Genomic DNA, 14,428 nt, shown 5'->3' on the forward strand with positions numbered 1-14,428 from the left:
AAATTGTTCTAATAAAGCCTGAAATTTGTACAACAAATGAGAAGGTTAACTTGGTAACCTCAAGCAAGTACTGGATTAAATTTAGTTCATATCATTGATCCTTATTTGCAAATATATATATATATATATATATATAAAGCTATATGATATTTGTGATAGTATCTGTTTTACAAAGCCCTGGTGACTCAGTGGTTAAGAGCTTGGCTGCTAACCAAAAGGTTGGCATTTCGAATCCATCAGCCACTCCTTGGAAACCGTATGGGGCAGTTCTCCTACTCTGTCCTATAGGGTCCCTATAAGTCAGAATTAACTCGACAGCAATGGGTTTGGTCTGCTCTACTGATGTTGACGTCGCAATGTCTATTATATGGAGACCCCAAGGAAAATTTCTCTCTTCCTTGTAACAAGAAAATCTGTATTCCTGAAGTCTTCAAATGTCATAATTAAAACAGATTTTGTGGTTAAGAACTCCAACTTTAAGATTTTATGATTTATTTAAATTTCAAAATTGCAGATGGAGGGGCATGTTTAAGCAGTGTTCCTAGGCAGCGTGTTGATAGGTTATCTTAAGTTGAAAGTTGTCTCCCAAAGTATGCTTATTCCAGTCCTTTATGACTCTAGGCTGACATACCTTTCCAGTTTCCAGGATAATTTTAAAAATTAATTCAAAGGAATTGCTAACTTAGGTCTGGATCAGATCATCTATTAAAGCAGTTGAAACACTTAATACATATTATAAATTAGAAATTTCCAGTGACCCTGGGATTATGGCAAATGGTGACTTGGAGTCATATGGGCAAGTTTCTTTCAATGTGGGTGCCTTGTTTCTGATTAATGTCAAGCACAGAGTAGACGTTTAATAAATACTCCTTGAATTGATTGAGTGACTGACTGCAAAGGTTATAATACATTTTCTTAGTGCAAATGGAAATTAGATATTTTTAGTCGTTGCTAAAAACAAAGGGTTTTTTTTTTTTTAATTGAATGCTAAATGTCTCTCCCTGCTCTGAGTACAGTTAGAGTTGCTAATTTAGTCTGATATGAATTTGATCTCATAAATGACCTTTCATTATAACCTGAACACATACTTCCAGTGTTTTTACTTGTTGGTAAAATAGAAGTGCTTTATATTTTTTAGAAAACACCATCAGTTCCCATTTATCCATAATTGAGAGCCAATTAGGTATCCTAGCAAAATGAAAGATCTAATTTACCACATAACACTGCATCACCATCCGTGCTCAAGTTAGGCGTGTCCTAAGTGTTCCAGTGATTCTGAAAAAGAGAGTCGTACTTTAAAGAGTCAGAAGGGAGTTCAGACATGAACGGTGCCTCAGGATCACCACGAGGAATACAAATGACTCATTGCATAGAGCACCAGGGACACAAGTGATATTCAAGACTTTGTGTTGAATCTATTTCCTTCCTTAGAAATTATTGAATAAATTGTGAAGTACCTGCTTGTGTTCTTCTTGTCATTAGTCTCTTTCACAAAAACAAAAGCAAAACAAAGAAGAAAAAAGAAATCCCAAAGCAAATTGTTAAAACCCTTTTGAATTTATACTTTTATGAGCTTTCTTGTTCTCTTGATGAATGAACCTTTATTATTTTTAATACAGTAGAGCCAGACAAGGCTGCATGTGAACTCAGGCCTCTGTCTCTCCTTGTTACATGTGAGAACCTGAGCAAGCGCTAAACCTCCTGACCCAGTTTCTTTTATTTAAAGGGGGTTATAATAATGGATTCCTTTTTAGAAATGCTGCTTCAACAATGCTATTGGTCAGAGGCCAGCAAACTTTTTTCTTTTTTTGGTAAAAGACCATTTTACAAAAAAATATTTTAGGCATTATGGACCGTGCAGTTTCTGTCGCAACTACTCACCTCTGCAGTCATGGATGGAGCCTTAAATAACATGTAAAGAAACGAGTGTGCTGCGTTCCAAGAAATCTTTATTCACCATCACAAATTTTCAGTTTCATGTAATTTTACACATGCCACAATATATAAACCATCCAAAAAGGAAAAGCCATTCTTAGCTTGCAGGTCATACAAACACGAGCGGCAGGGAAGATCTGATCCACGGCTCACAGTTTGCAGACCCCTGCTCTTAAATGTCAAAAGACAGTATTATGAAACAAGTCTCCAGTTTAGCGTCCATTTGGTCAGTTACACTGATGTTTCCTTTTATTTATTCACCACGTAAGTCAAGCTTTTACTGGACACATCACAGAGAAGACATTCCGCAGATCTTGGTTTTCACTTCTAACCCATTGTGCCAAAATATGCAAATATTTTCTTCCAAGCTATAGTACCTATGGTGAAAACCAGAAAGTTTGTATATGGCTTTGAAATGAGTGAACTCTGACCTCACACAGGAGACCTGGGATTCACTGTGCCGAGTAATAAGCAGATAAAGTAGCCCTGAACATTTCTGCCCATCGCGGTAGGCTTCTCATGCGGAAATGAGAGCAGCAGTCCACAGGCCCACTTGCAGAAAGATTTTCACCAGACAAGAGGCAAATCAGGGGACAGGAATCATGAGGAGATGAATATGAATAGAGGGCCTTCCTCACAGCTTCATTAGGCTTCAGGCAAGAGCTGCAGCTTCTGCGGCTTGGAGCTTGGCTTTCCAGGTCTTTGTGGGGGGCAAAATGCACGACGGACAGTATAATCCCTCAGAATCCATGCTGAGACTGGGACCCTGCAAGAGCAGCAGAGACACCTGAGTTGTGTTCACCAAAAGAGTTGATTACCTCCAAGCTCTATGAGCTTAGATGCTTTGACCTACCACTCTTCCACACCCAATAATTTACTTCACCTTTCTACACAGTCAGGGTATCTAGTTTGAGTCCCAGCCTCAGCATTTACTCACTGGGTAATTCCTCGGCAGGTAATTTAACCACCCAACCTTAGTTTGCTTATTTGTAAAACTGGGACAATGGTAGCGTTGACATCACAGGGCTGACGCAAAGAGGAAAATATGAACTGGTGATGGTATATGGCCTAGGGTTGTCTGGCATATAACACACCCTTAACTCATGCAATACCTTCTTTCCTTCTTGAACTTTGACTGTGAAGTAAGTAATTAACTTCTGCCTCCTCCCCCAGCTTCTCCCTTTTCCAACATTTCCACCCATACATTTAGCTGAGGAGAGTATTTCTCTCCCTAGTCAAATACTTTTTCCTGTTTCGAACTTTTCTTTTTCCCATTTTCCTCCAACGATAGTCACAGTTAAAATTTTGAACACTGAGCCATATTCATTGCTCCCATTTTATCTGAACACTCACATATATTTCTCCCCAGCTCAGAGAATCTTCACGTTTCATCTCTGCCCCTGGAGGTGAGCCGTGGAATCTTGATATTGCTGGGTATTTGCTGGAGCAGGTGCACTCACCTGAACATGCAACTGCGTAGGGAATGGCAATTGATATCAGCATTTACCTTCACATAGCACTTCTCCATCTCACTAGAGCTTGGACTTCAATTTACTTACACCTTATGAAATTCAGTCAAAACTGAACAGTCAATTTTAAAATGTCTCTAAGCAACAAAATGCTTTCAGGGCGACTGTAACATTGCCATCTGGGTCTGAAAAAGCCCTGCTCTGACTTGCCCGTATACACAGAGTTTCAAGTCAAATGACAAACAGGGGTTTTGCCTTCCTCGCTCTCCTTTCTCCTAGGGGTGTGTGCGCACACACATGCACACACAAGCACACATTCTTAATCAGAACACACTCCAATACTCATGCAGGCAGTCATGATCAATAACAGATCATAAAATTATTAAAAAAAAAAAATGGGCAGAATAAAACTAAAAAAAAAAAAAAGCCACCATCGGTAAGTCGTTTCCGACTCATAGCCACCCTATAGGACAGAGTGGAACTGCCTCATAGGGCTTCCAAGGAACAGCTGGCAGATTCAAACTGCTGACCTTTCAGTTAGCAGCCATAGCTCTTAACCACTGCACCGCATAGCCACTCTGGAATTACTCAGTTGTGGCCAAAATTCCAATTAGCTCCAAAGGTAACATTATTGTAATAATTAATGCTAATACTTATTGTATTAGGCTTTTAGCAAAGGATAAAATTATACGATTTCAATATAGTGCAATTAAAAACAAGAAATTTGGATACATTTCATACACACGTGTATATGCACATGCATACACACGTGTGTTTTAAATTCTTCTGAAGACGTGGAAAACACCTTATTGCAAACTTCACAGGACAAGAACTGAATGGCTAATTTCCCTCTGTCTTTCAAATCTGTTGTTAGGTGCTATTGAGACAGATCCAACTCATAGCGACTCTGTGCACAACACAATGAAACACTGCCTGGTCCTGTACCATCTTCACAATCTCTGCTGTGTTTGAGCCCATCCTTGCAGCCACTGTGTCAAACCATTTTGTTGAGGGTATTCTTCTCTTTCACTGACCCTTAACCTTACCAAGCACGATGTTTCTCTCCGGGGACTAGTCCCTCTAATCTTCCTTAAAATCTTTGTAGTTTCATTTAATGGCACCGCATCTACTCAGATCTTCAAGTCAGAAACTTCAGAGCTATTGATAAGTCTCTCCTTTTCCCTTCACATTAAGTCTAAGTCCAGGTAATTCCAATAATAACAGTAATTTATAAGATATAGAGTACCCACTACGTGCTAGACATTGTTCTAACTACCTTGCATACATTAACTCACTAATACAGCATCCTTATAACATAGGAACTGTGAGTATTCCTTTTTTACAAAAAAGGAAACTGAGACACAGATAGGTTAGGTGACTTTTTCAAGGTCACGTGTTGGTAAACACCAGAGACAGGCTCTGAACACAGGTAGTTTTATTCTCGAGTCAAGTCTAAGTGCTACACAGTACTGCCTTTTAATCCTGGCCCTTGTCCAACTGCAATCTCTCTCCTAACCACCATCGTTTGTTACCCAGATCAAGACAATGACTTAGCTGGTCTTAAGCATGCACTCTTACCCTCTGTAAACCATTGTCCACACAGAAGACCAGCTGCTCTTTTGAAAATTCAAATCTTATCTCCTCAGAGTTTTCCTCTCCATAGGTTATCTTTCTTCTTAGTATAAATCCCAAACTCCTTGTCATGGCCCACACCATCTGGCCTAAGTGGAGCCGGCCTATTCTTTCCAGAGTTTTCCTATATCCTCTTCCCCTTGCTCCATTTCCTCTAGCTGGTCTTCTTTCATTTCTTCAACAAGTCTAGCACTATGCTGCCTTAGGGGCTTTGCCAATGCCATCTCTTCTGCCTAGAAGACTCTGTCTCTGTTCCTGAGAGGAACTGTTTCTTCCCACTCTTCAGATTCAATTCGATCTCTTCTGACCACCCGTCTAAACGACCCCTCCAAATCATGGCCCCATGTGTTTGCTTTTTCATTGTAGAACACTAATTTTTTTCCTGTATATTGTTTATAAATGTTTAATATTATTAAATTATTATTAAACAAGCATTTGCATGTTTATATATTTATTTTAATTTTGCCAGGTACACTGTAAGTTCTATGAGGGCCAAGATCACTCAGGGGTGTACACCATTATATATTTAAGAGTAGTCACTTGATAAATATTTGATAACTGAATGAGACCCTGGGGGTGTACAGTGTTATTTTAGGGAAAGTTGTCATATCTTAAATTCGAGTAAAAAAAATTGGGGTAGATTAACTGTTCACCATTATCCAGGGCCCTATAATAACAACATATTGTGAATGCTGTATAGATCTTCCAGGACATGTATGGGCGTGAAAGGGGACACATTAATAACTACAGTAAGAGCACAGATGTATCCCAGGACACTAAACCAGAGTGGAAATGTAGGCCTTGGTAATGTCAGAAGATCTGGAGTCTAATGCCTCCACAAGTTAACATTAATCTTTTATGGAGAAGATACCAAAGTGAATGAGACATGATCCTTGAGGAGAACCTATCCTCCCTCCTCTCCCTCATGGTAAAAACTTGTATCAGGTGCTGAAGGAAGGGACTGATAATTTTTAACATCTACCAAGCGCCACACACTGTGTTCAATATTCCACATGTTATTTAGCTTGATGTTCACAACACTGGTTTTCTTCATTTAATTCAACCTTTGCAACCCTAACGCAAATGGAGACAGTGGGGCCAAGAGAGATTAATTTAAACTGATTACCTAAGTGTCATGGATTGAATTGTGTCCCCCCAAAATATGTGTCAACTTGTTTAGGCCGTGATTCCCAGTATCGTGTAGTTGTCCTCCATTTTGTGATTGTAATTTCATGCTGAGAGAATTAGAGTGGGCTTCTAACACCACCCTTACTCAGATCACCTCCCTGACCCAAGGTAAAGGAAGTTTCCCTGGGGTGTGGCCTGTACCACCTTTTATCTCCAAAGAGATAAAAGGAAAGGGAAGCAAGTGTAGAGTTGGGGACCTCATACCACCAAGAAAGCAGCACCAGGAGCAGAGCGCTTCCTTTGGGCATGGGGTTCCTGCACCTGAGCAGCTCCTCAACCAGGGGAAGATTGAGGGCAAGGACCTTCCTCCAGAGCCACCAATAGAGAGAGAAAGCCTTCCCCTGGAGCTGACGCTCTGAATTTGGACTTGTAAACTACCAGACTGTGAGAAAATAAATTTTTCTTTCTTAAAGCCATCCACTTGTGGAATTTCTATTATGGCAACACTAGATGACTAAGACACCAAGGTTACAGATAGTAAATGGCAGACCTGGGCTTTGAAACCAAGTCTGTCTGACTGCAAATCCTGTAGTCTTTGAACCAAACAATACTTATTCTAGGCATTTCTGTTTCTTCATCTGTTTAATAAAGACATTGAAATAGAGACTCACTGATGTTCCTCAGACCTCTAGCATTCGGTGACTGAACCCACGAAATGTGTGTGAAGTGACTTGAAGTAGTTGGACTTGGGGGTGTTTAAATCCTCAGACTTAATAATATATCGATTTAGTTTTTGGCACTTAATTAAAAGCGGCAAAATTGGGTTCAATGGCTTTGAATCAGCTATTGTACTCTTGGCCATTTTTAAGCAGAAAGACTTGACAGGCTTTGTCAATAAAGTACTGACTGTGATGTAAAATTTTCAAGAAAAATTGGTTGTTAAATATTAGCTTACCAAAGGCTTCAATCAATAGTAGGTTATGTGCCTTGTCCATTTCCAAACATAAATTCTGCTTAGAGGAGAACCACTTTAGCCTGCCAAACAGAGGGAAGAAAATCAATGTGTGGTTACTAATGTTTGTTATTACTTGTGTAGCATGTGATGTAGGTTTTAAACGCATTAATCTGTTTTTATTTTATTTTCTTCTCAGATAAAATAGTGTATTAAAAAGATATCGCCCTGGTGTCCTGCTAAAGTAATGCTTTTTCCCTCCAGTGTTTAAAGCTCCCATGGATCTTCACTCTGAGGAATTTTGTTTTTCTTCGCCAAAAAAAAAAAAAAAAAAAAAATTTTTTTTTTTTTTTTAAGAGTCAGGAATTGTACCCTTACTTCATTCTCTTGCAGTGATTTTTCCCTTGGACAGCTTGTCAAGCCTGACTATGTACTACCGCTCCATTATAATCCAGCCAGGGAGAAATCTCTGTCTTTCCTTTGGAAAACAACCTTTCCTTTTTTGATATGATCTAAAGTCTGTGTTGTTTTTTAGGTTTTAAAGTCTGTGTTATATGGTGCTTAACCAGTTGGAAGGTATTAGAAAATGGCACTTGTGATAGTTCCAGAATAAAAGTATCAAATGATAAACTAGCTACTTACTCTAACTGTTGTAGGATGAGTATTGGGTCAAATGCTGCCACTAAGGCCTTGGGCAAGGTGGCTCAAAAAAAAGAAAAAATGCACTATGGGTGACACATTTTAATCCCTCATTTGATGAAATGTAGAGAGTTTGAGAGATGAAGGAAAACAGAACTAGGTTTAAATCCCACCTCGCCCGCTTTGGCCAGGTGATAATTACTTAACCTCTATGAGTTTCATTTTTCTCATCTATAAAATTGGGATATTCGACCTACCTCATAGGGTTCTACTAAGTATTGATTAGGTAGTCTAGGTAAGGTGCCAAGCACAATGCCTGGGACACAGTAAGTTCTCAGGATGTGTTTCTTCCAGCACTCCCCTCAGGATGCCCCTTGCCAGGCACTCTAACCCAGTGCCCTTACTACCTTGTGGTTCTCCAGAACCTCCGACTGCAGCACACCCAGGTCAGCTTGTCTCCTTGAGAGCTTCCTTATCCTCGCCAAAACTCACACTGCCTTGCTGCATTTAAATGGGAAGAAAGAAATCTGACTTTCGCATTAGTGTTATTGTCACTAAGATGAGAGCAACTTTAATCCTACATTTAGCATTCCTTATCCTCTCTCTCTGAACCACCCAAGCCTGGAGAAGCCTTGTGCACACCTACCCAATGGGGAACAGTTTTAGGGATCATATCCGATTCCTCTTTTCACTCGTTCATGTCCTCCTAAAGATAATTCATAATAACCTTGAGAGTTTGGTGTTATTATTCACAGGTATAGGTGAGGCAAATAGAAACAGAAACACAGTAAGTTTAATTAACTTGTGCAAGTTCACACAGGTTGTGAATTTTACAGCCGGTCTTCAAATTCCATCCATCCAAGCCCACACTATTAACCACCATGCTAGGAAGACAGGTGATGTGTTTGGATAGCCAGGTGAGAGCTAAGAGCCACATAGGATAATATAGATCATAGCCAGCCACTTCTCTCTCTTGCCATCTGCCTTCCCTCAAGTCGAGCATATTCTCTCTGGTTGTGCAACAGTGCAGATGTACAATGTACCTGAGCAGCCTCCTTTGCTTCTCAGTCTCCAGGAGCTATGAAGTTCTCCAGCTGAGCTCTTCATCTGGGTGGCCAAGTATAATTTGGGGGAAGGAAATAGAACATTCACTTAAGACTTGATTACAATTTTTTTTTTTTTTTCTTTATAATCCAGCTTTACTGAGGGACCCTGTACTTTAGCTAATAAGACAGATACTGTAATTTAGTTAGCTAGAACTCCTCGGGGAGGAAGTATATATAGCTGGAATTAGCAATTTCAAATACCCAATATACAGTGCCTTGACTGTGATTCAAATATGAGTCAACTGTTAGGAAGACAATTCTACCTACAGTATTCCAGAGATTACATGAATTCATGCTCAAGAGCTCAACAAATGACTATATTGTCATTTTCTAACCCAGCTCTTGCTCCTACTTCTGCATTGCTTTTAACGGTGCCACCTTCACTGATTTCTGAGCTTGTATCCTGGGGTCACGTTTGATGCACTCAACGTTCTTTATTCCTTCTCCATCTAATCAATTGCCAAACTCAACACTTAGTGTCTTCCTCAATGTTTCTGCCTCACTCCCTTCTTTTCCATTCTTACTGCTCTCGCATGACTTTAGTTCACTTGGTTCACTTGGTTCAAACCTACTTTTATGTCTGGAGCTGTGCTAGAAAATTGCAGAGACCAAGATAAATAAGCCAGTGTTCATACTCTCAATGATCACAGGGTCAATACCTTATTTCCTTGAATTTAGCTGGGCTGTGGGAACCCAGAGGAGAAATGGACAGCTCAGCTCCATGGCTTATGAAGAGTTCCTGAGGAAGATGGTGGATAAGCTGAGTCTTGTTTTAGGCCTATGCTTTTGCCGCTTCGTGCTTGTTTATGCAAGGAGACATAGCATTTGGTCTGTGAAATGAGGCAATGACTCAGGCAGCATTTATAAAAGTAATCATTGCTCTGCCTAGCAGCAATTTACCTGCTGACCTATGTTATCCAGCTTTTCTTATGTCTACACGTATTACTCTTATATTCTAGGTGTACTGTATATTTAATATTCAAGACTAATTAGCTCATTTCTGGCATAATTCATTCTTTTGTGAGACTATTTTTGCCTTTGATTTTAATCCAAAACAACTTTTAATTTAGTGAGCTTTGCTTGTCTTTTCATGGCCAAATACATTTTAAAATATGCTATTATAGCCAATAATATTTACCTTCACCCAAACCCCTAACCCCCTGGAATTCAGTTAATGAGTTTGGCTACAGAAAGTATGAAAATAATTGTGTTAGAAAAATAAAGTAAGTGAATATTTGTCCAGGCCTAGCGTATTGTCTGGCTCTTTCTGAATTTCTTCGTACCGAAATAAAATGTGAATAAAAGGTGAAATAATGAATGGATTACAATCACAGTAAATGGCAACATGGACTGTCAATTGTCAAATTGATTAATTAAATAGTGCTTAATTTCTAGTACATACAATTGCATAAAATAAGTTAATTTATATGACAGCATTTTGTAAAGTTTAAAATACTAAAATAATCATTAGATTTTTAACAATGCGAGATATTGCTCTAGGGATTGTGCGGGAGGCAGAGATGAACAAGATAGAGTTTCGGCCTTTGAGGAAAGCATAATCTAGTGTGGAAGATAAGATATACTCACTAATAACTGTAATGTTGTATCATTATTAGGTGGCGTCAAGTCCGCTCCAACTCATAGCAACACTATGTACAACAGAATGAAACACTGCCCGATCCTGAGTCACAATCATTGCTATGCTTGAGTCTATTGTTGCAGCCACTGTGTCAATCCATCTCGTTGAGGAACTTCCTTCTTTTTGGTAAACTTCTACCTGACCAAGCATGATGTCCTTCTCCAGGGTCTAGTTGCTTCTGATAACATATCCAAAGTACATGAGAAGAAACCTCACCATCCTCGCTTCCGAGGAGCACTCTGGCTGTGCTTCTTCCAAGACAGACTTGTTTGCTCTTCTGGCGGCCCATGGTATATTCGATGTCCTTCACCAACGCCATAATTCAAGGCAGCAATTCTTCTTTGGTTTTCTTTATTCGTTGTCAGCTTTTGCATGCATATTAGGCGATTGAAAATACCATGGCTTGGGTCAGGCACACCTTAGTCCTCAAAGTGGCATCTTTGCTCTTTAACACATTGAAGAGGTCTTTTGCAGCAGATTTGCACAAAGTAATATGTCATTTGGTTTCTCGACTGCTGCTTCCATGGGTGTTGATCGTGGATCCAAGTAAAATGAAATCCTTGACAAAGTTAACCTTTTCTCTGTTGATCATGATGCTGCTCATTGGTCCAGTTTTGAGATTTTTGTTTTCTTTATGTTGAGGTGTAATCCATACTGAAGGCTGTGGTCTTTGATCTTCACCAGTAAGTACTTTAAGTCCTCTTCCCTTTCAGCAAGCAAGGTTGTGTCATCTGCATAACGCAGGTTGTTAATAAGTCTTCCTCCAATCCTGAATTGCAAATGAGAGGATGTCATATCCTTGGGGAAAATGTGTTTGTGAGCAGCCTTGTTCACGCACACGAAAATTTGGGATTTTGCGGTCTCTCATATGTGCTTATTTCCCTTTTAGCACAGCTACGCCCTGTTCACAGGGCAAATTAACCTGCCTTCCTCCAATCAATGGCCTCACCAAAATCACTATCCCACATGAGATTAGAACTACAGATCTGCTGTACTGACCTGGATGATCACCAGGTCATGCCTTAATTTCCTAGGGCTGCTGTAATAAAATGTCACAAAGTGGGTGGCTTTAAAGTATGTATTTTCCCACAGTTCTGAAGGCTAAAAGTCCAAATCAAGGCCTTGGACACGTCAGTTCCTTCTGGGGGCCTCCGTCCTGGCTCCTGGCCACTGCCGGCAATCCTCGGCGCTCTTTTGCTGCCTATAGATGCCTCGGCCTCCGTTGCCCCGTGGCGTCTCCCCACGTGTCTGTCTCCCTGTGTCTGTTTCTTTTATAATACAATGTTTAGAAGCGATTAGGTTTAGAATCCATCCTCTTATAGTGTGGCATCATTAGCAAAACAAAAGCCCAATTTCCAAACAAGATCGTATTCACAAGCACAGGGGTTAGGATTTCAACCTATATTTTGGGGGTAAAAATTGAATTCATAACAGGAACAATAGTAAGTGGTGTTCTTCCCATCCAGGACTTGTAATTTGGAGGCTTGCACTAAAGAAGGTATTGTAGTCTTCCCAGCTCCTTGGATCTTCTGCCGTAAATTGACTGGGGAATTCTCTTATAAAGATTAAGCTAACTCTTCCATCTCGCCTGGAGGTAAATATCCATTAGAGTGTCTACAAAGAGAGGATACCTTCTAGAGACATAGGGGCATCAATCTACTTAGCCCACACCTAGCATCCAAGAGCACTGAGTCCTCCGATAACCATTCATAAGGAATAGGGATTAATGACCTCAGCACTGAGCTTTAAAGGAGGAACACGAGGCTTGATGAAGAAGAGCTTCAACACTAATGAAAATAGGAGGACATTTCTCTTGTAAATGATCTAGCTATCAAAATAGCATTCACATGTCATGCGTCATGTCACCATCAGATGGGTCATTTTCTATTTATAAAGTGGGGGAAAAAACCTTAAGCAACAGAAGTCTCCTTTTTCTTTGTCTAACTCGTGAATTATTATGACAAATTAACCATGCTTGTTCTTTTATGGATCTCTGCATCTATCTTATTATGATTTACATTCTCACACATTTAGGTCTCGAATCCTCCAACTAGCGGTAAGCCACTTGAGGGTGGAGGACATTATTTAGCCTTGGTTTCTCTCACAATTTCCAGCTCGGTAGAGAATACTTTGTAATATTGAACAAATATCTGAAGCTTGCAGTTAGCTATTCAACAAACAGATTTTTAAAAATTTGCTGTTGAGTTGATTCCAACTCATGATGACCCCATGTATTTCAGAGTAGAACTGCTCATAAAGTTTTCAATGGCTGTGACCTTTCAGAAGTAGATAGCCAGGCCTTTCTTCTGAGAGATCTCTGGGTGCATACAAGTCTCCAACCTTTCAGTTAGCACTCAAGCAATTAACCATTTGTACCACCGAGGGACTCCTATAAATAGGTAAAACCTGTTGCTGTCAAGTCAGTTTCAACACTTAGTGACACTATAGGACAGAGTAGAACTGCCCTATAGGATTTCCAAGGAGCGGCTGGTGGATTCGAACTGCCGACCTTTCAGTTAGCAGCGAAGATCTTAACCACTGCATCACCAGGACTCCATAATGAGAATTCTCTTCTGCGAAAGAGTAAATGGCAAAGCCAAAATGTCTTGGCTGGAGAGAAGAAACCTGAAGGTTCTTGCATGAGAAGATGTGCACCTTCTCAATAAATTCAGAGTTTACGTTTATCTGTAGTAAGTGAGATAGGCAGCAATGTAGTTGGGATTTGGAAAAAATGAGAAAGATTTCTAAGAAAAACTTTTAGTGTATTGACTTGTATGATCTCTTAGGGATGACAGTTTGCAACACAGACATGAGAAAATTTATGAGATCAAGTTATTTGGGGAATTAGGAAATGTTGATCAGAGTGTCCTAACTTGGTAGAGAGGCAAGTAAATCCAGAAGGGAGCTGATGGTCTAGGGGAAGAGGAATAGGTAAGAGTCATGTGGTCATAAATACAGTAAAGGGCAAATTAATTAGATGAGGATAAATTAATCTAATTAATTAGATTAGAAACAGTAAAAAAAAAAAAAAAAAGAACCCTACAGGGTAGTTTCTAGTTTCAGTTTTAGAATTCTAATTGATAATAAAGCCAAAGTCCTTGAAAGGTCCAGAAGTTTACAAACAAGTAAGATATGAAGTTAGTGTATTGAAAAAGGCATTGACTGACATTCTGAGGCAACTAATGATAATAGGACAGAGAGGAACATTAATAAGTAGGGTCTAATGAGAGAGGGAGTGAGTGTGGCATAAACAGGTGATGTTACCTCAAAGAATGATAGGTCCTTGAACAAAAATCTTGGAATAAAAATCTGGGGGTAACCATAAAGAAAAAAAACAAAAGAGCTAGAAAATGAGAAAGAAGGCCAAAACTTTGAAAAATGTCTGAAGGAAAGTGCAAGTGATTAAATTGAGAGAGCAATCATGACATCCAAATTGGTAGTTGCAGAAAAAGACACAATAGCCCATAGGAAGCCTAGAAAAAGTCCAGGTTTGGAGGCTTCAAGCAGTGGTCACTTTGGGCTTGGGGCGATCGTCAGAAGGATTTATTAAAAAACCGTGGAAGTTCTGGGCCAGTTTTACTCCTTTGTTCTCTTAAAATATTGAACATTTGTTGTGTTTGCATCTCAAATGAAGCCAAAATAAACACAGTAAAGATCTACCTGAAGTGACATGAAGAGAAGCAGAACAACAGAGTTATGATAGATGTTTACAGTGGTCATGGCTAGGGAGGGGGTAGTGGCAATGCTACCCAGTTATTAAAAATTGTGGGGTGCCCTGGCTACTTGCCTCCTCTCCTACTCCAGAGGCATTTTCATTGACTAAACTGAGGCAACAATCTTCTCAGGCACTGTGAGTCTTCCTTTAGCCATACTCATATAACCACAGAGGAAACAAAAATCAGTACGTCAACCAACCAAGCTCGTCTTT

This window comes from Elephas maximus, chromosome 12, assembly GCF_024166365.1.
Source record: "Elephas maximus indicus isolate mEleMax1 chromosome 12, mEleMax1 primary haplotype, whole genome shotgun sequence".
Taxonomy (NCBI): domain Eukaryota; kingdom Metazoa; phylum Chordata; class Mammalia; order Proboscidea; family Elephantidae; genus Elephas; species Elephas maximus.